General features: G+C 44.2%; 1 protein-coding gene across 2 annotated transcripts in view; it reads right to left on the bottom strand.

Moving 5' to 3' along the window:
• The window catches only part of LKAAEAR1 (LKAAEAR motif containing 1), a 109,383-nt gene extending 84,731 nt beyond the window's left edge, over positions 1–24,652 (bottom strand). For both annotated transcript variants that reach the window (XM_030212629.1, XM_030212630.1), the window contains exon 1: positions 24,467–24,652. The gene's annotated coding sequence lies outside the window, so the exon portion shown is untranslated. The remainder of the gene's footprint in view (positions 1–24,466) is intronic.
• Positions 24,653–24,957: the final 305 nt, after the last annotated feature.

Below are 24,957 nucleotides of genomic sequence, written 5' to 3' on the forward strand. Positions count from 1 at the left end.
AATTGGCTTTATCTGGATTTTTGTCTTCACTCCTGGTTCTTCTGCACCCTCGTGAAAGAATCTTTGGGGTATGTTTATTAAGGTGCGTTAGCGTTTTTAACGCACCTTTAAAGTTAAGGCACATTAAACGCTAACACGCCTATACATTTCTATGGGCATGTTAGCATTTAACGCGTGTTAATCGTTAACGTGCCTATAGCGCACCTTAGTAAACATTGACATTTGTTTCTTCTCTTTTTCTTGGTTGGATTGTAATCCCTAAAATGATTCTGGGAGGATGGAAGGAAATAAGAGACGTGAAGGAACAGTGTGCCAAACTGAAAGGAGCTATAAAAAAGGGCATCAGTAGAATTCTAAAACTGAAAGATGCTAAATATCGAAATGTGAAGAATGATGAGTAAAAAAACAGAAACGTTATACAAATACTTCTGCTCAGTATTCACAAAAGGAAACCCTGGATAGAGGCCATGAAACTAGAAAAGGTACATATCAAAATGAAGTAAGCATAGTACCACTCATGGAAGAAGATGTTTGTGAAGAACTTGCATGGCTGAAGTTGAATAAAGACACAGCAAAGAGTGGGAAATAGACCAGGCAAACCAGAAGCAAACGAGGACACTTCAAATGATGATAAACAGTTTAATGATGAAGACTCGACACAGTACCATATTTTGGCTGTTAGCCTGCTTCAGGAGTATTTTTTAAAAAATATAAAAACATCAGTTAGTTTATGAACACTGGTACATTGAAATGAAGAAATATGGTCTTTAAAAAGACCTTTTGGTAAAAGAAATCCGTGGATCCTGAGTGTAGTGAGCTGCTGGAGCTCCAACCATCATTTGAAGTCTCCTTGTTTGCTTCTGGTTTGCCTAGTTTATTTCCTACTCTTTGCTGCGTCATTGTCATTTCAACATGGGATTTTGGCGTTCCTCCACCCCAGCGGACCCTCATGTGAAGTAGAACAAAGTCATGGGACTGGATGAAATACATCGCAGGATACTGAGGGAGCTCAGAGTATTTCTGGCTGGTACCCTGAAAGGTATGGTTGACAGATCCCTGGAGGCAGGAGAGGTTCCATGTGATTGAAGGAAGGCAGACTTGGTGCCTCTTCACAAAAATTCGAAACAAAAAAAGAGGTGGGAAACTACTGTGCAGTAAGCCTTTCCTCGGTGGTGGGAAAAGTAATGGAGACACTGCTGAAGGAAATAAAAATAATTCTTTTTGCTCACCAGGATACAAAATCCTACATTGGACCAGAGAGGGAAAAAGAGGAGGCGGTATCGCTCTAATTTACAGATCTCATTTCATCATTGAGACCACTCCAAAGTCAATTACATCTCAACTCGAAATTGCCTCAATCAGGATTCAACATAAAACATAAAACCTTATCTGACCATCTGAATTGTGTCATATTCTACAGACCACCAGGTAAATGGAACGATGGCCAGACAAACTTCATGGACTTCATATCAACTACTTGTACATCTAATTCAAATGTACTAGTTGTTTATATTAGGAGATATTAACCTCCACCTAGAAGACCCAAACGCAAACAGTGTACAAGAATGCATGGAATTCTTCCAGTTGTGGGGACTTCAAATGGCCACACCCGAACGCTACCCACATAAAAAGTCACACACTTGACTCACGTACATAAATTTACAACAGACTGAAACTTCATACTAACAGAACATAAATGGTTGGACATTCCATGGTCCGATCACTTTATACTAAATTTAACCTTACATTGGCTGAAGAAGGGACATCACCAAGTAGAAGAAAAAACAACTTACAATATAAGAGGTTCCGTAGATGCAAAAACATTTTGGCAATTGATATATGACAACAACTGGTCAGTTTTAGCTGATTCTGAATACTTCCTCGCGGAATAGGAAAAGAGATGCATTTCCATTTTAAATGAAATAGCACCTATACAAACAAAAACCTCATACAAACCCAATAAAACACCTTGGTTCAACGACGATTTGAAAATACTAAAAACAATATGTAGACAACTTGAAAGAGCCTGGAGAAAAAATAGAAACGCCCAAACACTAAACACATGGAAAGAATCACAAAGAAAATACAAAAATGAGATTAAAAAAATCCAAACGGAATTGTCAGGTTCTCAGGTTCAGAGCCCGCGGGGCCGGGCTCTGGAGCAAACGTGAGCCCTTGGGCTGCTGCCGAGGAGCGACAGCAGCAGGCAAAACCCACCAACCAACACTGGGTAAGCACACCGGCAGGGACTGCAGGCACTGCCCAGCGAACCGGAACACATGGACTGGAATCCCCCGGACTGGAGGACACAGGACTGGAACACTGGACTGCAATCCCCCGGACTGGAGGACACAGGACTGGAACACACTGGACTGGAGCGCACCAGACTGGAACACACACCGAACCGGAACACACTGGACTGGAGCACACTGGACTGGTCCGCACAGCTTCACCTGCGCTTAGCTACTAAGCCCCCCCAGGAGTTGAGCTCCTGGGTTCGAGTAGCCGGCAGGACTTACTGGATACCGGATGACACAGGGACCAGGACTGGAAACAGAAGTGTTCCTAAACCTAAACTGATCTACGTGCTCCCAAGCCCTAAACCAGCAGGACTGTTCCTAACAGTAAACTGACAAAAGGACTTCCTAAGCCCTATACTAAACAGGAGCTCCTAAGCCCTGCTCAAGAAAGGGACTTCCTAAGCCCTAAACTAACAGAGCAGGGAACTAAACACAAAGCTAACACATGTGCTACTAAGCACCAAGCTACAAGCAGAGCTCTATACTAATAAGCTAAACCCAAAACTACCAAGCTACCTAAGCACTGCTCTAGCAAGCTAGATACAACTAACAAGGTGCTTCCTAAGCACTACTCTGGCAAGCAACCAGAAGAGCTCCTAGCACTAAAAGGGAAGACAGGGGAGCCACAAGGAAAAAGCAGGGAAGCTAACACATAAGCCAAAAGTGCTTCTAAAGCACCAAACACCAACAGCAAAGACTGCAATGCTCCCAATAGCACAAACACCAGAAGTACTTCTAACAGCAAACTCTGCAGTGTTCCTAACAACACCAAACCCTGAAGTACTTCTATCAGCAACAGAGCTTCCAAAGCCCTACACACAGCAATGCTTCCAAAACCAAGAGGGAAAAGCAGGGGAACCATAAGGGAAAAGCAGGAAAGCTAAACACACAGTCACCAGTGCACACTGCACTAACACTAACCTGGACCTTAGCAAAAGCAAGCAGGGAAACTAGACACAAAGTCAGAAGTGCACACTGCACCACCCTACCTAAAGCAAACACCACCTTTGCAAAGGCCCTGAAGGAAACAACACCACTTCCTTATCAAGGCCCTCCCTGATGATGTCACACTCCCTAGACCCAGGCAACAGCACACTGGCCCAGAGAGCACACTGAAACCCAGAGAGGCCCAACCCACACCAATGCAGCACCGTGAAACACTTGAAGCCAGTACACCCAAAGAGAGGTAGAGCAACTCAGGCAACACACACAGGTGCAGTATAGTGAAACAATTAGAGCCATGCTGCTGGAAGCTGCCAGCACAGAGAGACAGAGACAGCTCAGACAGGACAGACAAAAGAAACGGAAGCCAGCTAAGAAGCTGACCCCCAGGAAAGAGGTAAGTTTGAGAGGGGTTCTGACCCCAATTATAACAGGAATTACTATAAAGCACAAGTTGGAACTGACCAAGGACATGAAGAAATTATACAACCTACTGGACAAACTACTAGACACCAAACCAGTTACCATATCAAATACAGACATTCCACCAGCAGAAGAACTTGCCAAATACTTTAAAGAAAAAATTTCCAACCTATGCAAAACCATGTCTCATAAAAACATTAACCTTGATACCTTCTTGATGAACTAGACTCACACTCTGGAGAATATCCAGCAGATTGGTCTTGGTCAAACTTCACCCATACTACAGACGAAATAGTTGCACAGGTAACCAGTAGAGAGATGTGGTAGCCGCATTAGTCCACTTCTAAAAGCAGTCAATAGAAATAGAATAAAATAAAACATAGAAAAGAAAATAAGATGATACCTTTTTTATTGGACTAACTTAATACACTTTTTTAATAGCTTTCGAAGGTAGCCCTTCTTCATCAGATTAGAAATAAGCAAATTTTGATAAGTAACAGCATATATAAGTGAAACATCAAAGTATTTCAGTGACAGTCTGAAAGGATGAGGGAGGGGTGGGCTAGGTGAGAAACAGAGAGGGCTGAGAGGATGAGGGACAGGGAGATATACATGGTGATCAGAGGGTGACAAAGCAGTGAAATTTCATGGTTTATAATAGGTTAGAAAACCCAGATCTTTGTTAAGTCCTGTCTGGTGGGTGTCAAAATATTTAATTATTTTGACTTCAAAGGTCTTGCATTCCTGTATTGTTTTAAAGTTTCCCTTAAGTATTCTCACTATAAAATCATTAGTACAGTGTTCTGGTTTTATAAGTGCTGTCCCACAGAGGTAACATCCTGGTTGGCACTAGCATTTTTCATATGATGTCTATGTAAATTAAATCTCTTCTTCAGCATCTGGCTTGTTTCTCCAATTTAGAATCCTTCGTCACATTTTTTACACTGGATAATATATACTACATTGGAAAGTCTGCAAAGTCGGGGAACACGGTTGCTGAGCCGAAGAGGGTGGACGAGTGAAGCAGCAGTCGATGGTGCTCGCGAGACTGGCCCGAACGGTGCCGAACCACCAGCGCTCACCCATCCAACTGAAACAGCGTTGGTCTTGCAGTAAAGGGACCAACAACGGTGAACGACGTGGATCAAGCAACTCACAGGTTAGCTTGCTCTGATTTGAGTGTATGGCAATGACGGCTGTGCGGATGAGTGGAAACAGAGACTAACTAAAAGACCTACAGTGGACTAGAGAGGCTCACTTCCACTCCAATCTACTAAACCTCCTTGATAGTGCTCTGAGTGTATGTCAATGATGGCTACGCAGGGGAGTGGAAATAGAGATTAACCAATTGACTTACAATAGGCTAAACAGACGCACTCCCATTCCAGTCAATTAAACCTCCTTGATAGTGCACGACAAAGGGCCCAACGAATCAGAAATAGAGGACAAGAGAACCAAAGCACTGGTTACAACTACCGATCGCTGCATAAAACAGTGGCGGCCGTCAAAACAAAGAATAGTTTGAGGATTCCATGACCTCTTTAATGGAGCCTCCCTGCCTCCAGCCAGCAGAACAGTGCCTAGAGCTACAGTGCTCTGTGCCCAGGACATCACTCCCGAGCATCTGACTGTGAGTAACCTATTTATCCTAAACCCACACCAAAAATGAACACAATCAAAATACTTTTGGTAATCTATTCCCTTTCACTGATCCACCCAGCACTATCCATCCCACTCACAGAACATTACTTCATACCCATCCTACAAAATCACCAAAGACTGATCAAACATTCCACACTCCACCAAACTGACACCACACTAAAGGAAGATTATTTAAACATGGACATCACCAACAAAACGGGAGGAATGATCACAACAAACATACACCACCCAAGGAACGACAACTAACAAAAATCCACTTAACACCAAACCTAGCAGCCCCATACCAAAATATCCAGGTGGGCTACATCAATGCTAGGTCCATAATTAACAAAACAACAACAATATCAGACTGAATCACCTCAGAAAACCTCAATCTTTATCAATGAAATATGGATCTATAACCAAAAGGACCCCATAATCCTTGAACTATGCCCTCCAGGTTACAAAATCACTCATCGGACCAGATTGGAAAAGAGAGGCGGAGGCATAGCACTAATCTACCGAGAACAATTCACCACTGAAACCACTGCCGACTCCATAACACCCCAACTAGAAATTGCCTCATTTAGAATCCATAACAATTCCCTGATCGACCATCTGAACTGCATCCTGTTCTACAGACCACCCGGCAACTGGAACGAAAGCCAGCCCATCTTCACAGACTTCATATCAAACAATTGTGTAAACAACTCCAACACACTAATACTAGGTGACATTAATCTTCACCTAGAAGATCCCAATTCCACTAACGTACGTGAATGCAAATACTTTTAACAGTCCTGGGATCTCAAATGGCCTCACATGCAAACTACCCATATCAAGGGTCACACACTGAACCTCCTATCACATAAATTGTCCACAGATCATAACCTATTAATAACAGACATCAAATGGACAGCAACACCTTGGACCGACCATTACAAATTGAACCTAACTTTAAACTGGCGGAAGAAGGGTTCAAACCGCACACCAGAACATACAACTTACACTACAAGAGGGCAAATAGATCCACAAGTATTCTGGCAACAGATATACGACAACGAATGGACAACACAAATTGATTCCAAACTTTATCTCAACCGCTGGGATGTCAGATGTAGCAGCGTACTAAACGAAATAGCACCCTTAAAAACAAGAATATTAAAAAGATTATTTTTACCATGGTTCATTGACGAACTAAAAAAACCTCAAAACACAATCCAGGAAACTTGAACGAGCATGGAGAAAAATAAAAGATGAACATACACTCAACGCATGGAAACATATACATAGAAAATACAAATATACAATAAAACAAACCAAAAGGTCCTACTACAAAACCAAACTAGGACTGGATTACAAAGATACGAAGAAACTATTCCAACTTGTAAATAAGTTACTAGACACCACCCCTATCACCACAACCAACACAGACATCCCACCCGCAAACAAACTTGCTAACTACTTTAACAAAAAAAAAAAAAATTACGCAGGACACTTCCTCATCACAACACCGACATCGAAAACTTCTTCAACGATCTGGACCTAACCTCCGGGATACCCAACTGACCGTATCTGGACAACATTTAATCTCCTCAACACCGAATCAGTTACACAAGCGACTCACAGGTTCGCCAAGACCCACTGCAAACTGGATACAAGTCCCAGTCATCTACTAAAATCCGCCCCCGACCGCTTCATAGCAGACTTCACATCCTACCTAAACTTCATGTTACAACAAGGTCTCTTCCCTGAGGAATATGGCAACATCCTACTCACCCCAATACCAAAAGACGCCAAGAAAAACACAAACGATCTCACCAACTATCGCTCAGTTGCATCTATCCCACTAGTAGTAAAAATGATGGAGAGTTTGGTGACTAAACAGCTTACGGAATACCTGGACAAGTTCTCAATATTACATAATTCACAATCAGGATTCCGCTCCCACCATAGTACCAAAACTGTCCTAGTCACCCTCCTGGCCAAATTCAAACAGGAGATAGCCATAGGCAATAGTATACTCCTCCTCCAGTTCGACATGTCGAGCGCATTCGACAAGGTAAACCACTTGGCCACTTCGGGATTGAAGGAAATGTACTTAATTGGATTAAAGGTTTTCTAACCACCAGAACTTACCAAGTAATATCAAACTCAAACATATCACCACCGTGGAAAGCAGTCTGCGGAGTACCTCAAGGATCACCATTATCACCAATACTCTTCAACATAATGATGATTCCACTGGCACAGTCCTTATCCAATCGAGGCCTCAACCCGTTCATTTACACAGTTGATGCTACAATCTACATCCCCTTCAGACATGACTTGGCAGAAATAACCAATAAAATCAATGATGGCCTGAACATCATGGACTCCTGGGCAAACTCATTCCAACTGAAACTAAACACTGAAAAAACACACTGCCTCATCCTCTTCTCTCAACATAACAAGTACAAACCCACAACCATAAATACCCCAGGACACACCCTCCCTACCTCAGACAGCTTGAAAATACTCGGCGTCACACTCGACCGTAACCTTACTCTCGAGAGCCAAGTAAACTCTGTAATAAAGAAAATGTTCTATTCAATGTGGAAGCTCAAACGATTAAAACCTTTCTTCCCAAGGGAAACCTTTCGAAACCTAATACAATCAATGGCCCTAAATCATGCAGATTATTGCAATGGAATCTACGCGGGATGCAAAGAACAACTCACAAAAAAACTCCAGACCGCCCAAAATACAGCAGCCAGGTTGATATTCAGCAAAAACACTCTTCAAAAGTGCAAAACCCCTTCGAGAAAAGCTGCATTGGCTCCCAATCAAAGAACGGATCATCTTCAAAATCTGCACTTTAGTCCACAAAATTATATATGGCGTAGTCCCAGGATACATGATAGACCTTATAGAGCTACCAATAAGAAACAGAGTCGGATCACCAAGATCATACCTAAACCTACACTACCCAAATTGCAAAGGACTGAAATACAAAACAACTTACACATCTGGCTTCTCCTACATAAGCGCACAACTATGGAATGGCCTCCCAAAAGCTGTGAAAACAATCCATGACCACCTGAACTTCAGGAAATCACTAAAAACCAACCTCTTCAAAAAGGCCTACCCCAACGACCCTACTTAAGCCTCTTCACCCAGAAACACAGCATGCCTAATGATTGTACTGGACAACACACAATCTTCATCCCTTCCGACCCTCCACATATACCTCATTCGATCACTATACAACCTTGTATTCGCTATCAACCGAGTGGGAAAACGCCTTGACGGTACTGTGTAAGCCACATTGAGCCTGCAAATAGGTGGGAAAATGTGGGATACAAATGCAACAAACAAACAAACAAACAAAAAAATAAATAAAGATGAGCATGTGAAGGATTCCTTTATGTTGAATATTTTTCCTTTGTGAATGACTGTGGGGTCTTGTGAAATATTTTGGCATAGTTTGCAGCTGGATATATTGCAAGGATGTGTGCCATTCTCTTCTTTATGGGTCTCTGTTGAGAGCTTGCTTCTCGCTAGCTTGTGTTTTAAATTGGGTGGCTGTCAGAAAGCCAGCACTGGTGGGGATGGGAATATCTCTTTCAGTAATTCATCCTCCTGGAGTAGTGGCTGCAGATCTCTTATCATTTTCCTCAGTTTAACAGGTAACCAGAAAACTCTCGTCTGCTCATTGTCAACTCGATGAATGTTCCAACTATTTAATGAAATCACCACCTGACCGATTCATGCAGATCTTACATCCCGTCTAAACTACATGTTCCAACAAGGCTTATTCCCCAAGGACAAAAGAAACATTTTACTCACACCATTACCAAGAAGACATCAAGAAGAAATCAAATGATATCACCAACTATTGTCCTGTGGCATCCGTCCCACTGACAACCAAATTGATGGAAAGTATTGTAGCCAAACAACTCACGGAGTATATTGACAAATTTTCAAAACTTCATGAATCACAACCCAGTTTCAGACCCCTCCATAGTACAGAAACTGTACTGGTATCTCTCCTTGCCAAATTCAAGCAAGAAATTGCACTAGGTAAAAACATTCTCCTACTTCAATTCAACATGTCTACCGCATTCGATATGGTAGACCACAATATACTACTAAGTATACTCGACAGGATAGGAATCGGAGGGAATATACTCAAATGGATCAAAGGGTTCCTATCCACAAGGTCATATCAAGTAAAGTCAAACTCCAACATCTCTCCACCCTGGGAAACCGACTGCGGAGTACCTCTGGGATCACCTCTCTCACCCATCCTTTTCAACCTAATGATGACCCCCTTAGCCAAGTCTCTTTTTAATCAAGGTCTTAACCCTTTTCTGTATGCGGATGATGTCACAATATACATACCTTTCAAATCGAACCTTTCAGAAATCACCAATATAATGAAAAAAACAGCCTAAGCCTAATGGATACCTGGGCTATGACATTCAAATTAAAACTCAATAAAGAAAAAAAACCACACTGCCTTATTCTTTCATCTCAACATTTTACAAACTACCCCACAGCCATACATAACCCGGAACACACTCTTCCAATCTCAGATAACCTGAAAATCCTCAGCATTATTATTGACAGCAACCTAACGCTAAAGAACCAAGCCACCACCATTACAAAGAAAATGTTCCACACAACGTGGAAACACAAACGGGTAAAACAATTCTTCCCGAGGGAAACTTTTTGCAACATGATTCAAACAATGTTATTAACACATGTCGATTACTGCAATGGAATATATGTGGGTTGCAGGGAACAAATCCTAAGGAAACTACAGACTGCTCAGAATACGGCAGCCAGGCTTATCTATGGAAAATGTAAATTTGAAAGTGCAAAACCCCTCCGGGAAAAACTACACTGGCTTCCAATCAAGGAACCTATCGCTTTCAAGATTTGTACCTTTGTTCACAGAATAATACATAGTCTAGCTCCGAGCTATATGTCTGAACTAATTGACTTATCAATTAGAAACACAACTGAATCAGCCAGAACGTACTTAACTCTTCACTTCCCAAGTTGTAAAAGCCTGAAGTATAAATCAACATTCGCGTCAAGTTTCTCTTACATATGCACACAGCTCTGGAATTCTCTACCAAAACACCTGAAATCTATGAATAATCATCTAGAATTCCGAAAAAAACCCCTAAAAACTCACCTGTTCAAGAAGGCATACCCCACAGTATCTGACATAAACACTGAATAATGAAATATTTATTTATTTATTGCATTTGTATCCCACATTATCCCACCTATTTGCAGGCTCAATGTGGCTTACATAGTTTTGTTATGACATTGTCATTCCAGAATATCAGATACAGTTAGTAGTGTGCAGAGATTGAGTAAGGGAATTTTAATCAGGAAACGGACAGTTTTCAACCCCGACGCATGATCACACCCTAACATTTTGTCTGAGTCACCCCAACCTATATAACGATACTTCTTTACTGTACTTGTCACTGTAATAGTACCCCTATACTGTATCTGTTCACACCGGAGCCTGTAACCACCTCTCCTGAACTATGTAAGCCACTTTGAGCCTACTAATAAGTGGGAAAAGGTGGGATACAAATGTAACAAATAAATAAATAAATATAAATAAATGCTGGTTTAGACTAGATGACAGAGGGTAGTGGTAAATGGCACTTATTCAGAAGAAAGGAAGATGAGTAGTGGATGCCTCAAGGGTCGGTCCTGAACCTGATTCTGTTCAATACATGTGAACATCTCTGGTAAAAGGTGAAGAAAAAAAATTAGGTTTTAATGAATTTTGTTAGAGAAAACAATTTATAATACAACAGTGCAAACCCCATCCTTTTATTTACCAAAAATAAAAAGCTACAGAAGTTAAAACATGTAACTTTTGCAGACTGCTTATGGACCCATGTCATGAAAAATCAGCCATTCAACATTTTGGATCCGAGACTTTAGTTACCAAGAATTACTAAGCTGTGCTATTGGCATGCTAGTGTTTTTAGCGCGTGCTAACGTTAAAGGCACCCTAAAAACGCTAGCGCACCTTAGTAAACAGGGCCCCAAGTTTCCAAGTTTATTTATTATTTACAACCTCACCCTATGGAGTCTGTCAGGGCTGTCTACAAACTAAACAGAGAAAAGAAAGTGCCAGGTGCGAAAGTGACAAGACATGACAGAGAGGGAAATGGGGGTACACCTTCAAAAATAATAGTAAAGTAGGATAGGGTAGAACAGGGAAGGTTGACAATAACTTACTATAATGAGCTGATTTTGCTGAGCAGATCTCTAAGTGATCTAGTTGAGCAGTACGGAATTAAATGACAGGAGAGATAAAGTGATTCACCTGACGTCATAACTTTGAAAACTAGTAATAAGATTTTATAGGTGACACGATGAGTTATTGGTAGTCAGTGAGCTTCTGTAAGATAAGATGTAATGTGGTCGTATCCTTCCATTAACTATTAGTCTGATCGCTGTGTTTTGGATAGTTTGGAGACATAAGGGAAGGGAAATGGGACTTGATATACCGCCTTTCTGTGGTATTTTGCAACTATATTCAAAGCGGCTTCTCAACCATTACTTCCCTCACCCGTAACTGTCTTGTCTGTCTGTATTATTTAGATTGTAAGCTCTTTTGAGCAGGGACGGTCTCTATGTCAGGTGTTCAGTGCTACGTGCTTCTGGTAGCGCTATACAAATGCTAATAATAATAATATTATATACAGGTACTTATTTTGTACCTGGGGCAATGGAGGGTTAAGTGACTTGCCCACAGTCACAAGGAGCTGCAGTGGGAATTGAACCCAGTTCCCTAGGATCAAAGTCCGCTGCACTAACCACTAGGCTACTCCTCAAGAGTAGCCATACTGGGTCATACCAATGGTCCATCTAGCCCCAGTATCCTGTTTTCCAAACAGTGGCCAAGTCAGGTCACAAATACCTGGCAGATACCCAATTAGCAGCAACATTCCATGCTACCAATCCCGGGGCAAGCAGTTGCTTCCCCATGTCTGTCTCAATAGCAGACTATGGACTTTTTTCTCTAGGAATTTGTCCAAACGTCCTTGTTTTTTTCGATTATGGGTCAAAGACGTCCAAGTCTTAGGCACGCCCAAGTCCCGCCTTCGCTATGCCTCCGACATGCCCCCTTGAACTTTCGACGTCCTTACGTCGGACTGCAGTTGGAGACGTCCAAAATCGGGTTTCAATTATACCGATTTGGACATCCCTGGGAGAAGGACGTCCAATTTCTGATTTATGTCAAAAGATGGACATCCTTCTCTTTCGAAAATGAGCCCAATAGTAAAATAGAATGATCAACTAGATCAAAGGCAGCTGAAAATCTAGTGAAAGAAGAACTGATTTAGACTGATCTGGAGTATGATAGAGAAAAGTTGTAATCCCAAGTAAAGAGGCTATGGTGTTTCCTCAATGCGGTTTGATTAGGGTGAATGACCAAAGTTTTAGAGGTAAAGTCTAGGAACTGGGAGTGTACTACAGCTTCCACAATCTTGGATGTGTAAGGAAGGTTAGCAATGGGGTGATAGTTGCTGGGGTCACTGGCTTTGCCAGAAATGTCTTTGTACTTTGGACAGATTGTAGCTTGTTTCCAAGACCAGGGACTTGCCCTGAAGACAGGCTATTGTGTGGATGGAGTAGAGATTCCAAGGAGCGCTTAAGTAAGGCAGATTGAATGGGATCAGTCTGTGATGTAGTTCTCATATTGGTAATAATTCAACCCAGCTCAGGGTTGGATGGCAAGTTAAACTGACTGAGGATACTGCATGGTACAGCTGCAGTAGTTGAAGCGCAGGAAAGTGATACCGATGGAACCAAAGGAGAGAGACTACTCTGCAAAGTGCATAGTTTAGTCATGAAGTACGTTGCAAGAGCTTGAGCAGAAGGAACCTGTACTAAAGGTGTTGCCATTGATTTAAAATTGGTTAAAGACCTCAGTGTCTTCTAAAGAACTGAATTGTTAGGTGCCCACGTAATCAAATTGGTGTAATATTTCTTTTTGGCTGTTAGAATTGCGAGTTTGTAAGAGTGAGCTGTGCTTTTGTAAATAGAGAGATTGATGGGAGAAGGGTGTTGTGTTGCCATTTTCTCTCTGCCTGGCGAAGTTGCTGTTTGTGTTGCTGAAGATTGTGCATATACCAAGGACTATGTGATCTATAATGTAAAGAAGTACTATAAGCCTGTAAGGGAGTGATTGTCTCAAGTGCTTTAGAAAGCCTCTCATTCCATACCTGAATTTGCTCGGTAAGGGGGAGGTTAACAAAAGAATCAAAATTTGAATTTAATAGCTGTGAAGTAGGTATGAAAGTTTTAAGATCACAGTATGATGACTGTTCGAAGACAGAGTAAATGCTATTCAAGCTAGACAGAGAATAATCCAACCATGGTAAGGAAAGTACTGAGTAGATACATATAGAAACTAGCAGACTTGGGGATAGCTAAGATAAGATCCACGGTATGACCACTGTGATTTGTGGTCCTGTGATGTATTGAGAAAGATTTAGGTCAGAGGAAAAGTCTAAAAGGTCCTGAAAGAAGGGAGCGCCAGGAGTATTGAGATGAAGATTAAAGTCACCTAGGATGATGGGGTGAGACGAGTTAAGACAGAAATCTGTAATCAGTGAATGAAGGAGTTGATAGGACATAGTTGAGGGGGGAGAAGGGTGTCTAGGAGCAGAAAGATAGTAATACGAAATTTGAGAAATTCCAGAAGAGACTGTGAATAAAAGGAAAGGTCAGAAACAGGTAGATCAACTGAGCAGAGTACAGCTACTCCTCCTCCTTTATGAATTCTATGGTTACATACCAAGTAGCGATAGCCTGGGGGGTTGCTTGGTTAAGATACACTAAGCAATGTCTCTGTAAGAAAAAGGAGATCAAGCTTATGGGATAAAATGAGGTCATAAATAAGTAGAAATTAGGTCCTATCTGCTAATTTGCTTTCCTTTAGTCCCTCTGGACTGGCCCAGCTGAACTGATGGGTTGAGAGAGCCAACAGAAGCCCAGCACAGCCCCCTCAAGTCTCAGTATATCAGTAATAAAGCAGAGGAAAGAAAGAGGAGAACATCTGTGTCCCACTGGGTTCCACAACCACCCATACACAAAGAGCAAGAGGCATGCTGGCAATAGACCAATGCAACAGAACATTTAAATGTAACTTTGTGCATGAACATATCTGATTACCACGAATTGTGTCTTTTTTTTTTTTTTTGACAGAGAAACTACTACTGTTCCCCCAAAGAGAGATCACTTACCGAGAAACCATCGAACCAACTACAAGCAGTAAAGGGTGGAAGCTGAGCCGGTCCTGAGGGACTAAAGGAAAGCAAATTAGCAGATAGACCTAATTTCTTCTTCCTCAGCGTCCCTCTGGACTGGCTCAGCTGAACTGATGGGAAGTACCAAAGCAGTCCATTAAGGGAGGGACACTAACAGCCCTGCCGTCAACACCCTTTGACCAAAAATCGTGTCCCGCCATGCCTGAACATCCACTCTGTAATGCTTAACAAAGGAATGCAATGAGGATCATGTGGCCGCTCTGTAAATATTCACCAGGGCAACCAAAGAAAACTCTGCCCAAGACGCTGCCTGACCCCTCTTAGAATGAGCTTTAATTCACTTCAGAATAGACCTGTTCTTAAGAATTATAAGCCAAGCTAATCACCTCCTTAATCCATCTGGCTAGCATAGTCTTTGATGCCGTGAAACCTCTATGACCACCACCAAGCAAAACAAACAGGGGCTCCGATCAGCAAAAGTCCTCTGTTCGCCTTACATACTCTTTCAACACCTTATGGACATCTAGCTTGCACAAAGATCTCTGTTCCTCCGATGCTTTGGATGCCCCCAGGGTCGGCAGGACCAAGGATTGATTGACATGAAAAGCTGTCAAGACATTCGGTAGGAATGAGGGAACTGGCCTCAAAACTACATAATCCAGCAGGAACTCCAAAAGGGGCAACCTACAGGACAAGGCCTGCAACTCCGACACTCGCCTTGCTGACGAAATGGGCACAAGAAACACCGCTTTCAAGGTAAGATCCTTGATAGAAATAGAAACTAACAGCTCAAAAGGAGAATGAACCAGTGCCGAGAGAACCAAAGTAAGATCTCAAGAAGGGAAAGAAGGATGCTTGGGCGGATGCAGAACATTAACGCCCCTTAAGAATCAAAGTACTTCTGAATGACTACTCAGGGGTTTGCCCTTTACTCACCCCCAAAAGGAAGCCAAGGCCGCAAGCTGAACTTTAAGTGATGCCAAAGCCAAACCACTAGCCAGACCATCCTGAAGGAAATCCAGAATCTGTGGTATGGAAGCCCGTAAAGAATTAATTCCATCATCCTCACACCAGTCCTCGGACATAAGCCAGCAAAGAAAAATACCAACAAAACGTAGCATAGTGCCTATCACCTCCGCTGAATAGCCATGTTTCCTTAACTTAGCCCTCTCAAGAGCCAAGCTGCCTTAAGACAAAATTGTGCCGGACTTGGCATGACTACCGGCCCTTGGAATAAGAGTCTGACCACCTCTGGAAGCCAAAGCTCAGGTTCTACGAGAAGGCGCCTTAAATCTGCATACCAGGGTCATCTCGGCCAATCCGGGGCTACCAAGCTTACCAGACCTGGGTGACTCTATATTCTGTGTAGGACTCGTCCGAGCAGCAGCCAGGGAGGAAATACATACAGCAGATCCACTGGCCACGCGCCCAGACCTTCCAAGTTCTGTTCCTTTCTGAGACTAAAAACACGCGGAACTTGGCATTCTGCTGAGTCACCATCAAATCCATCACTGGGCAGCCCACTTCTGAACTATCGTACCGAACGCCTCTGAGATTAGAGACCATTCCCCTGGATCTAGAGATTGGCGGCTGAGGAAATCCGCCTGCACATTGAGTACTCCCACCATATGTGAGGCTGACAGATCCAGAAGACGTGTCTCCACCTACTGCATGATGTCTTGGGTCTCCTGCGCCAGTCTGGGACTCTTCGTACCGCCTTGCTGGTTGATGTACGCCACTGGTGTAGCATTGTCCGATTGCCTTGCCTTCAATGAAGCAGACAAATTGCTCTGGTCTCCAACAGATTGATGGAACAACTTGCCTCTTCCACCGACCACAGATCCTGCGTCAGGTGGCTTAAGCACAGAGCTCCCCAGCCTTTTAGGCTGACATCCGTGGTCACTTCTGTTCACTGAGAAGAGTCCAACAACTGCCCTGCGACAAACTGCTCGACCAAAGCCACCAGCAGAGATCCTGATGTAACATGAATAGTAATGGCAACCTAGCATCCAATGAGTCTCTCTTGGGGGACCATCTGGAAAGGAGTGAGTTCTGAAGACTCCTCATGTGGGCTCTGACCCACTGTACTGCTTCTATAGATGCCGCCATAGACCCCAGAACCCGAAGATAAAGCCAAGCACAAGGAGCCGGCTGTCTGTGGAGAGCAGCTACCTGCTCCTGAATCTTGAGAATGAGTAGATCCAGAAGAAACACCCTTCCCTAAAGCATATCGAAAGTAACCCCCAGATAGTTGAGTCTGTGATGGTACTAAACGGCTCTTGAGTGGATTGGTCACCCAACCTAGGGATTGCAAGAATTGAACTACCTGTGCGGTCACTTGACAGCTCTCCTGATATGACTTGCTTGGATCAACCAATTGTCCAGGTACGGATGCACCAAGATGCCTTTCTTGCGAACAGCCGCTGCCACCACTACCATCATCTTGGTGAAGGTCCAAGGAGCAGTCGCCAGGTCGAATGGCAGCTCACAAAACTGAAAATGTCAACCTAACACTGCGAAATGGAGGAAGTGATGATGCGCCTGATGAATGGGAATGTGGAGATGTTTCCATGAGGTCAAGTGCCGTGAGGAATTCTCCCGAGTGAATGGCTATGATAATTGACTGAAGGGTTTCCATACGGAACGGTGCCACTTGTAGAGCCCGGCTGACCTTTTTGAGATCCAAAATAGGCCAAAAAGAACCTGTGTCCTGTTCCTGCACCAGACAAACTGCTCATAAGATGACCAACCGGGCCAGAGTGTCCCTTACCGCTCGAGCTTTTACCCGAGACTGACAGGGGGATTCCATAAAAACATCCAGCAAAGCATGTGTGAACTCGAGAGCGTAACCGTCCCAAATAATTTCAAGAACCCGTTGATCTGAAGTAACCTGGGCCCACCTCCAGGAAAATTATTTCAAACAACCCCCAATCGGTACTGGAGGATTGATCCGCAAAACTTTATTGTGTTGCATGACCGGAAGACTGGAAGGGGAAGGTACTCTCTCTGCCTCCTCGCTGTGCTCCCTAAAAGGGCTGGGTACACTGAAAATACCAGGACCTTTGAAAAGGGGTACCTCTGCCCATCTGGAAAGGTCTAGCATCATGCCCTCGATCTCTTACAAACCTTGAATGGTCCTCCAAAAGTCGAGGCACCTTGGTATCACCTAAACTCTTGACCAGCTTCTCTAAATCATCTCCAAACAGGAGAGACCACCGAAAGGGAAACTTATGCAGCTTTGACTGTGATGCTGCATCTGCTGAACAACCGTTAAGCAAAAAAGTCCTGCACTCCTAACGACATGGATTTAGCTGATGCCCTAAGCATATCATAAAGGGCATCAGACAGAAAGGCTGAGCCCATGTCAAGCTTTGTGTGCTCTTGATCAATGAGGGTAAAATCATCCGCCTCTCTATCCAATACCCGTTCCAACCATCTGAAACAGGCCTGGGCAACCAGAGCTCCAGAGATAGTTGCCTGAACTGCCAATGCAGAAACATCAAATGCATGCTTCAACAGCATCTTCAGATGATGGTCCTGCGGGATCCTTTAGGGTTGTGCCCCCATCCACCGGAACCGTGTTCTTCTTGGTCACTGCCGACACTATTGCATCTACCACAGGAGGCTTGAGACAATCCCAGTCCTGTTCTGGTACCGGATAGAGATGAACCATGGAGTGAGACAGCTTAAAGGGAGCATCAGGGACATCCCACTGCGCCTGAACTATGCTCCTTATATCAAGATGCATAGGGAAAGATCTACCTGACTTTTGGACCCATTTAACTAGAGGATCTACTTTGCGGCGAACCACAGGTTCCTGCTCCTCCTCAAAATTTAAAGTAGTAGCCACCAGCGCAATTAATTCCTGCAAGTCTTCTTTATGGAAGACTCATGCCATGGACGTTCCTCCCCTAGCAGCAACTCCTCAGATGCAGGGGAGGAGTCTTCCTTTCCCTCATAGTCCTCCGTGTTGACTAAAAGAGCATCTCCTTCCCCCAGGGACTCAGAATCAAGAGCTACCGCTACCTCCTGATCTTTCCAAGAGACCCGAGGTCTTTTAGCACTAGGTAATAGACCCTGAGCATGATCAGCAGCTAAAGAGGTCTGAGGAGAGGCATTGTGCAGTAAATAAGCCTTATACATAGCCAAAACAAAGTTTGCAGTGAACCCTCCTCAGGGAACCCCCATTGTCCCCCTGCTGAGTCAGCCGACAGCTGGGCCTGCTTAGCCCCAAGCACCACAGACTGCTCTAATGCAGCCGGCATTTCCAAGATAGCGGAAGTTCCAGCCAAAACTGGCACCACTGAACCACTCAGCCCCGCCAGAACAGAAACTGCCAAACCAGAGGAAGCACAAGGACTACTCGCACCCCGTGCCGATGAAACTGCTGGAAGAATTGGAATGCGGTACAAAACTTACAAATGCCATCCGCCAAAACACCGTGGTGCTGACAGACAACACACCGCCGAAGCTTGTGCGACATCCCCACCAAGTCCCCGGCGCTCAAAAGTCTCGGGGAAACAGTCTCTGTGCTGTGAAGGAAGAGAAAAGCAAACGGCTTCACGCTGGCCTTTTTTTTTTTAAACTTCTGCAGTGCTCTGAAATGAAAACTCTCCCTTTAACCACTTTTTTTTTTTTTAAATCAAGGCCATGTGGCTGTTTTTGAAAATATGCCTCATAGTATATCTCCCTAAGGACATAAGGAGGATAATTCTATAGCAGCACACCTAAATACATGTGTCTAGAGGGTGCCTAATTGGAGTACGGTTACTAGATGTCTGGGTTTCCCTGGACATGTTTTCCTTTCTAGGTGACTGTCATCTAGTTTCACTTCCTGTGTGCTCCACTAAAAGTGAAAGCAGACTAAGAGGCATGGCCTACCTTATCCCTCCCCCCCAAAGTCGCCATTGCTTCCACAAATCTGACCCCAATCAGAATCGCTAGGTTTCTCTCTGTGCCACCGACTCCTCCCCTACTGCCAATGCCTCTGCCCCCCCCCCACCGAGCCATTGCCTGCTAGTATCGGCGCTGAGGCTGCTGATCCCCTCAGATAGATGACTGCTGGAAAGTTGCTCCAGAATCCAGTGAAAATTCAGCGTAGACATAAGCTGCGCTTAGGGTTACCATATTTTGTCCTCTGAAAAAGAGGACACATGTCACGCTCCCTGCCCTGCCCACACCACATCCCTTTCAGATCCTCGCCCCGCCCTTTCTCGCTCTCACCCTGCCCCCTGTCACATATTCCCCTCCCCTGAGTGACATATTCCCCTCCCCTGCCCCCCGTCACATATTCCCCTCCCCTCCCCTTACTTACTATCTACTGCCCTGATGTTCTAGTGACCTCTTCGGGGCAGGAAAGAGCCCCCTCTTTCCTGCCCAGAGTGCTGCCTTGCCCTGCATCCTTCTCGGTCTCAGCTCGGGATTCAAAATGGCCGCCGAAAGTTGAAGTCTCGTGAGGCCGCGTCAACTCTCGGCGGCCATCTTGAATCCCGAGCCGAGACTGAGAAGGATGCACAAAAAGGACAGGCAGTGCTCCGGGCAGGAAAGAGGGGGCTCTTTCCTGCCTCAAAGAGGTCACTAGACCACCAGGGCAGATATTAAGTAAGGGGAGGGGAGGGAAGACCCACGGCGCTGCTCGCCTGCCCGCCCGCCCGTTTGTCCAGAAATCCGGAAAAACAGGCGGGCGGGCAAAACCTGCTGGACGCCCCGGACATGTCCTCAAAAAGAGCTCATGCGCTGTTCACTGTTTCTCCCTCTCTCCCTGCTGAAATTGCATTGCAAGAGGAGGAGACAGTGAACAGCTGCATATCGGGCTACTTCCTCCTCCTGCATCTGCCTAGAGCTAACTGCTCATGAGCCCCAGGGGTCTCTGTACAGCCCCACACAGTTCACATGAACAGTCAGCTCTCTAGGCAGGCAGTAGGGGAGGAAGAAGTCCAATGTGCAGCCGTTCACTCTCTCCTCCTCTTGCAGTGTGAATTCAGCAGGGAAGAGGGAGAGAGAACGAACAGCATAGCTGCTGCCTGCCTGTGACTGTGTATAACAGGAGGCAGGGCAAGGTGACTGTGCACCATGTGGTGGTGGTAGTGGGAGGAGGACAGAGATGCCAAGGGTGGCCCATCCCAATGCTGGAGATTTACCACCACAATGCTGGAGATTGAAGGCCAATGAGTGAGGCTTTTCCCGCAGGCCCCAGCACCAACCTCTCACTCCTTGTCCCCTCCCCCCGATGCCACACCGACTTCTCACTCCTTGCCCCCTCCCCCCAATGCAGCTCTGAAATCTCACTCCTTGCCCCCTCCCACCGATGCATCAACCTCTCACTCTTTGCTTCCCTCCCCCTAATGCAGAACCGACCTCTCACTCCTTGGCCTCTCCTCCCGATGCAGAACTGACCTCTCACTCCTTGCCTCCCTCCCCCTGATGCAGCATAGACCTCTCACTCCTTGTCCCCCCTCCCCTGATTCAGCACTAATCTCTCACTCCTTGACCCTCCAATCACAATGTCCTGGTGGTCTAGGGTACTGTCGGGCAGCAGCGATCCCCAGTCACTGCTGCCCGGGCCGGTTCTGAAGTTCAAAATGGCGGCTGTGATCTCTTGCGAGATGTTGCGGCCACCATTTTAAACATGACGCTGGCATGAGAAGCAGTGATTGGTTGATTGCACAACAAAGTCCCCTACTCTCAATGTGTGAGAGGAGGGAACTTTGGATTGTGAGCTGGAGTCGGGGAGCTCTGGGAGGGGCAAAGCAAGGTGACTGAGCACCATAGGGATTGGGGGGGGGGGTGGGGGGACTGAGCAAGGGCTACATTAAGCATATGTCATGCAAAGACTTTCAATGTATCTCAGAAGCCAGCCAAAGTTGTTGAGGGATATCCACAATTCTGATAAGTACGCTTAGGCTTAGACTCAATCAAACTTAAATCCTGAAGTTTTTAAAAAGTAGATTATTGTCTACTGTTGTACTGTAAATCAGTCACTGTTTGATGTGTGTTCATTAACTAAAAGCCATTTTCACATTTGCTATGATTAAACATTTCTTTAGCGAAGATAGCAACTATTTTTTTGTATCTTCTTTTTTGTCTGCAAATACAGTAACCCTAGATTAGAGTATATCTATAAAGGAAAATAGGTTAACACATGTAAGTGTGAGTTCTGTCCATGGTCAAGATCTGAAAAGCAAAAGGTAAGCTGAGCATGTTACTGCTCATTCGGGCTTTCTTTTTTCCTATTGCTGGGACAGTAAGGGGTTGTCATTCCTCTGAACTCTTTGTGCAGTCTAGCTTGTTGTTAGCTCCTGAATAACTGAAAATGTCCATGGAATAAGAAAGTCAAAGCAGCAGTTTGAGAGTCCCATAGATTTCCTTCTCGCAGGTTGTGCTGTAATATATTTATCATAAGATCTGTGGTATTTACCAAGGTGTAAAGTTAGAGTTTACATGGGAACAGGCTAACCGCCAAAGCATTAATGCGTTTCTAAAAAAAAGATTGTAAATGGCCACAAATGTGCCTGTCAACCCTGTTGCCCTGGTTCTTGGTTTAGAAGAGTTTGGGCAGACTGAATCACATAACTTTCAGCTTAGTCTGCTGGCTAAGTGTGAAGTCATAGCCACTCTTCAAGCTAGGATCAGTTTACACTTGGTCATTTTAGGATACACATTTGTGGCTCCAGATGTGACCAGCTGCACTTTTGTTGTTAGACACCACACAACAAGCTAAATTCCCTCACTTCTGAGGTACAACAGTGCCACTTTCCGGTCACCTTCCATGCCAAAGAGTAACTGAAGAATGAAGAAGTGGCTTTTTTCTCTTTGTATGGAGGGGTCAGGGTTGGAGGAGAGGCAAAGGGTAGTAGGGGGGTGGGCCAAGGTCTGCAAGGCAGGCTGTCAGTTTTTTCTCTTTCAAAAAGTGGTAACCCTAATTCGAACATGCTCTACTCAGCAGTGGTTTGTACGTGTGGCCCAAATCCTCCTGCCTTTAGTGGCAAAGACAACAACAGTCTTTCCAAGTTAACAGTAGTTTCTGGATTCCAGCATTTTCTTTATATGGTGTCTGAATTTGCCAGATGTCTTTAACTTTTGTTCCTAAGAATTAATTATGTTTCAATACCTAGGAAATTACCCCCCCCCCTTTTTTTTTTACAAAGCCACACTAGATTTAGTAATGTGTGTTAATGGCACCCAGTCATAATAGCCCTGACAAAATAGCCCCAACAAAAAGGTCCTAACTAAATAGCCTTGTAACAAAATAACCCTTGTCATTTCACACCCTAACAAAATAGCCCCTGACAAAATGGGCCCTCCCATAAAACAACCCTTGACAAAACAGCCCCCTAAGAAAAAATAACATCACAAAAAATATAATAAACTACAACTGAAATATTCACTGATAAAGACTCCTACCAGCATTCAATTGCATAAAGCGTATATAAATAAACAAAATTCTATAGCTACAAACTGATATTCATGATCTGTTCTGTTATTTAAAGAAACTATTCTTCCATCAACATTCTAATTAAAAATAAAACAAAACAATATTGTCATCATTTTCATAGTCTTACTAACCTTATCCTGTTTGGCAAGGTAAGATTATTAAGAAAAAAATGAAGTCCCATATTCTGGGCAGCCTGATCGGGCCCTTTTGTCATGCGGCTAACTTGTCAAGGGTTATATTGTGGGCAGGCCGTTTTGACAGTGGCTGTTATGTCAGGGACTATTATGTCGGGAGCTTTTTTTGTCAGGGTGCCTAAGTGCTCTTAAAATGTGTATAAGTGCAGTCGCCTCAATGCATCACGGAAGCACCTAACCACCAATATTCTGTAAATTCCATGTGTAAGTGGGATTCCCACCCATTGCCCGTCCATGCTCCACCCAGTGTACACACCTCCTTGCATTTATGCACTATGCCACTTATTCATACCCTTACAACTGGTGTTTGTGTGGATAAGTGAACATTTATGTGCGCAAGTGCTACTATTCTGTACAAAGTACTCATAAATGCAGGCATTATAGAATTACTCTTCAACTATATAAGTCACAATCTACTATGAAAGTCCTATTTCTATATGGGGATGGTATCTCATCCAGGTCAACCTGAATGGGCTAATCCAGTCCTGGTTTTTCTCTATTTCATGTATGGAGATGTAATCTCTACTTTTCTTAGCTAATCAGAACTGCAACAGGGCAAACCCATGCCTGGCTCAGCCTGTTTGGTTAATATTAATCCAAGGTTTCTCAACCCAGTCCTTGGTTGGGACATACCCAGCAAATCAGGTTTTCAGGCCATCCACCATGAATATGCATGAGATAACTTTACATGCACTACCTTCACTGTATAACAGTGATTCCCATAAGCTCTTTTAGGGTTCCAACTCATCATCAGGTTAACGTAGTGCTTCCCAACATATTCCTCATGCCCACCCTAATCAGCCAGGTCTTCAAGATACACACAATGAATATGCATGAGATACATTTTTATTGCCATAGTGGTTCCCAAACCTGTCCTGAGGGAACCCTAGCCAGTCTGGTTTTCAGGATATTCACAATTAAAATGCATGAGATGGTTTTCATATACTGCCTTCTTGGTATGCAAAGCTATCTTATGCATATTCATAGTGAATATCCTGAAAACCTGGCTGGCTGCGTTAGAACCAAAATGGCTTTTTAAAAAACATGTTCTGCTGTCCAAATTCTGAAGGATACAGGAATTTTAGTCTTTCTTAAGAAAACAAGACTACAAATCCCAGCATCCCCCTGTCCTCTAAGTATTCTGGGATTTGTAGTCCTGTAGTTACAATTGGGAAAACGTGGCTCGTCACCGGAGCTCGGCATAGTTTAAATCAAAACTGATTTCCAACTTACCCAGGCGCGGGGTCGGGTAGCGGGAACGAAGCCCGAATCGAGTTTAGCCGTAGTACGAGCGGCAGGAAGGCGGTTCTCTGACGATTCCGCCCCTACCGCCGCTTCTAACAGCAACCTCCGCTGTGTACAGAGGTTGCCATGGCAATACAGTTCATCAGCCAACGCCGTCCACAGGTCTGTACGTAGGGACTTTAAACGTCCCGTCACGTGACGTTGAGGCTCTAACAGTGAGAGTGGTTGAGTCAAAAAAGTGTGAAGGAAACATCGTAGTTCCGTTTTCCGGGATCGCTGCTACTGGTGTATTCGTCGCCGGGTAGAGCAGGGGCGGTGCTGGACATGTCATGGCGGTGGATACCGTTAACGGTCTGAAGCTGTAGTTACTGGATCGCCTTTGTTCCGTGCGTTTAGCAGAGCTGCCGAGGTTTCTGATAGAGATTCATGGTGATGCGTTATGGACCCTGCAGGATGATGTGAAGAGACTATAAATAACA

The sequence above is a fragment of the Microcaecilia unicolor genome, chromosome 8 (genome assembly GCF_901765095.1).
Source record: "Microcaecilia unicolor chromosome 8, aMicUni1.1, whole genome shotgun sequence".
Classification (NCBI taxonomy): Eukaryota; Metazoa; Chordata; class Amphibia; order Gymnophiona; family Siphonopidae; genus Microcaecilia; species Microcaecilia unicolor.